We start from the raw sequence: 4,412 nt of genomic DNA on the forward strand, positions 1-4,412 counted from the left end.
ATCTATTGTCTGTCTCTGCGCTTGCTAGACTTAGACTTGTAGTCAAATTTGTGGATGACAGATGTACTGTTCATAATTTGACTTCTGGTGATACGATTATTGTATCTGGAACCTTGTTTCGTGGGCTGTATAGGCTCAATTCTTATGACAAGTGTGTGGAAGATTCAGCAAATGCAGTTTCTAATGAAAAGGCAGTTTCAAATGCAAAACTATGGCATGCTCATTTTGGTCATCTGAACTTTGCTAGTTTGCTGCATTTGCAGAAATTTGATATGGTTGCTTCATTGCCCCCTCTTGAGGCACCACTGAAACATGTTTGTGAAGGCTGTATTTTGGGCAAAATGTAGCGTTCTGCGTTTCCAAAGGATGGTTCTGTGTGGGCCACTCACAAATTGCAACTTGTACATAGTGATGTATGTGGGCCTATGCAAACTCTGTCATTTGGTAAACACTTGTACTTCGTGACTTTCATTGATGATAACTCAAGGCATGCATGGGTATATCCACTGAAGGCAAAGTCCGAAGTGTTTTTGTGCTTCAAACAATTTTTACTTATGGTTGAAAATGTGTCCAATTGTACTGTGGGCACCCTCCGTTCTGATCGAGGGGGGGAGTACTTGTCTAAAGAGTTTGATGCATTTCTGGCTAGTTGTGGGATAAAACACCAATGTACAGTGCCGTATACCCCTCAACAAAATGGTGTTGCTGAGAGAAAAAACAGGTCACTTATGGAGATGGCACGATGTATGGTCAAGAGCCAAGCTTTGCCACATGCGTTTTGGCTTGAGGCTGTCATGTGTGCTGCATATGTACTCAACAAGTGTCCCACTAAGGCCCTGCAGTCTATTACTCCATACGAAGCTTGGCATGGCAGGAAGCCTTCTATTGGTCACTTGCGTGTCTTTGGTTGCTTGGCCTATGCTTTAGTGCCTGCGCAACAACGCAAAAAATTGGATGATAAGGCTGTCAAATGCATTTTTGTTGGTTACAGTGCTGAGAGCAAGGGTTACAGATTGTATCATCCGCAGTCAAAGCGTATCTTGATTAGTCGAGATGTTGTTTTTGTGGAAGATGTTGTGCAGCCTTTGTTATCATGTACCAAAGAGACAGGTCTGAGCTCACGGGATGTATTTGATACGTTGTTGCCTGTGTTTACAGGTGGGAATTCAAATGTAAGTCCTAATGAGGCAAATACTCAGTCTATGCAGATTTCAAACGACATCATAGATCAGCCTATTTCTAATGCAAATTTACAGGATGTAATTCATGAGGATAGAGCTGAAAATGAGCAGGCTAGAGGTATGCCTAAATGGCTGGTGCAAACCTTGCGTGATAGTAAAATTGATGCACCTATGTCTAGTCGTACTCGTTCAGGTTTTCAGCATGCCTCTTATGCATCAGATTGTTATGCTTTGGCTGTGTCTAGTATGTGTGAAGAGGAAGAACCTCTTTCATTTGATGAGGCACAAAAATCAGAAAATTGGTTGGCTACAATGTAAAGTGAATATGATGCTATAATGAAGAATGGTACATGGTCTTTGTGTGATTTGCCTATTGGTAAAAAGGCCATTGGATGTAAGTGGGTTTTTAAGTTGAAACAAAGCCAGATGGCAGTGTTGATCGCTATAAGGCTAGACTTGTTGCAAAGGGTTATGCTCAAGAAAAGGGCATTGATTTTGATGAGACCTTTGCTCCCACTTGTCGTATGACTACCATTCGTAGCATTTGTGCATTGGCAGCTCATAATGGTTGGCATGTACATCAGTTGGACATAAAGATTGCGTTCTTGAATGGAGATTTGCATGAGGAGGTGTATGTATCGCAGCCTCGTGGTTTTGTTCAAAGAGGGCAGGAAAATAAAGTGTGCAGGTTGAAAAAGGCTTTATATGGTTTAAAGCAAGCTCCACGAGCTTGGTATGAAAAGATACATGCATATTGTTACCATATTATAGTAGTGATGTGTGTGAACACACTTAGGACCGCCGGGGCACTTTTTCCCTCACTAGGAGGTTTTTTTCCCCGTGCATTGTATATACGCCCATTATCTTCTAGGGCTGGTTATCTTTCATTTTTGGCACTCATAATACACTACTGTGTTGTGCTCAAGCTTTCTCATCTTCTTGAAGTTGTGTGTGCATTCCTGCAACCCTAATTCCAACAATTGGTATCAGAGCAGGCTTCCTCCTCCCGGGCAGCATCACCGGCACCTGCCGCTTCATCTCCTCCGATTGCAACGAGGTTTCACGAGCGTCTGCAGGTTAGTATATGCCGTGGGTGAGCCCATAGGGCTCGTTTTTTTCAGAATTTTGATCTGAAGTCATTTCGCCCTCCGTTTTTGCATTCCAAGTACTGCGCAGGCAAAATCGTCCTACTGTGCAGATTTTCTGTCAAGATTAAAATCTGCAAGACAGGTGCCCATTCGTCTGTTTTGGGCTGTGCTACATAGCACAGGTCGATTTTATACAGGTTTACCTCTTACAGACAGCATTTACATCTAGCAGTACAGTCATTGGCCATGGCTGACAACAATGATGTATTCCGCATGTTGGCTGCTGAGGATAAGTTGGATGGCACCAACTATCCATTGTGGGCATATATGATGCGACATGTATTGGTAGCAAAGGGGTTATGGAACATTGTGCAGGGTATTGATGCACGTCCTATTGTGGCTGGGAATGCTGCAAACACATCAGAAACAGGTACTGTTGATGATGGTGCAGGCACAAGTGCTGTTGCAGCTGTTCGAGAACCACCACTTTCAGCAGAGCAGATTCGTTGGGATGGTAGAGATGCGCAGGCTCATGCCTTGATTGCGCTGTCTGTCAAACGTACCATTATCCCACATATTCGCTCCTGCAGGACTTCTAAGGATGCTTGGGATGTACTTGCCACATTGTATCAGGCAAGAAATGAGGCTCGTGTTGCTTATCTCCGAAAACAGTTGGAGAGTGAGCATATGAACGAAGGTGATTCTATGGATAGCTTTTTGACAAAGATCAAGGATTTCAAAGAGCAGCTCATTTCTGCAGATGAAATCCTGTCAGACAGTTCACTTGTGCAGACTGTTTTGAATGGTCTACCAGATTCTTATCAGGGTTTTGCTTCCACTCTTCGCTTGATGATGAAAGGCAATCCCAATGCCTTATCATTTGAGGAGTTAGTTTCTGTTTTGCTGCAAGAAGACCAGTCAAGGCAAAACAGGAATATTATGCGTGTCGCAGATCAAGCTTTCGTTGCTAGTCAGAGAAGCGGGAAAGGTAAAGCTGGCTTTTCTTCTAGTAAGCAGAAATCTGCAAATGCTGCGCAACCAAAGAAGGAAGACAAAGATGAGAAGAAGGGTGACAAACAGAAGACATTTTGCAAGTACTGTAAGGGAAATGATCATGTCATCAAAGCGTGTCCTAAGCTGGCTGCGAAAGAGGCTAAGAAGAAAGAGGCTGGTATGGCTGTTGCAGATGCCTCTCCTTCTAACAATGAATCTGCTAATGTTGTGCTAGATACAGAATGGGCATTCAATGCGCAGTGCAGTTATGACCCATCTTTGCATGACACATGTATGTCTGCAGTAGATTCAGATGTATGGTACTTTGACAGTGGTGCCACTAAGCATATCACCTCGCAGCGCAGTTTATTCACTTTCCTTGAGTCTGCTCCCACAGGGAATACTGTCACTTGTGCCAATAACTCCTCTTATCCCGTTGAAGGAGTTGGACAGATTGTGCTGAATGTTGCAAATGGCAACACCTTTACACTTTTTGATGCATTGTATGTGCCAGGGATCAAAAAGAATCTGCTGTCAGTCTCCGCATTTGCCAAAACAGGTTTGGTTGTAAAATTTGTGGATGACAGATGTACTGTTCATGATCTCTCTTGTGGTGACATTATTGTAGCATCTGGTTCACTATGTCGAGGGCTGTATAAGCTCAATATGGATGGCAAATGTGTAGAGGATTCAGCATGTGCTATTATGGATACGCAGGCTATTTCAAATGCAAAACTGTGGCATGCACGTTTTGGTCATCTGAATTTTGCAAGTTTGCTGCGCCTGCAGAAATCTGAAATGGTGTCTTCTTTGCCTAAGCTTGAGGCACCTGTCAAGCATGTTTGTGAGGGCTGCATATTGGGTAAAATGCAGCGTGCTTCCTTTCCCAAAGATGGATCAGTAAGAGCTGAACGCAGATTGCAGCTTGTTCACAGTGATGTTTGTGGTCCCATGCAAACTCCATCATTTGGAAACTACCTTTACTTCGTGACTTTCATTGATGATTTTACCAGGCATGCATGGGTATATCCTTTGAAGGCAAAGTCCGAAGTGTTTTTGTGCTTCAAACAGTTTTTGGTTATGGCTGAAAATGTGTCAGAAAGTAAGATGGGCACCCTCCGTTCAGATCGAGGGGGGGAGTATATGTCTT

This window comes from Cibotium barometz, chromosome 26 (assembly GCF_041138505.1).
Source record: "Cibotium barometz isolate CiBa-2024 chromosome 26, ASM4113850v1, whole genome shotgun sequence".
Lineage (NCBI taxonomy): Eukaryota > Viridiplantae > Streptophyta > Polypodiopsida > Cyatheales > Cibotiaceae > Cibotium > Cibotium barometz.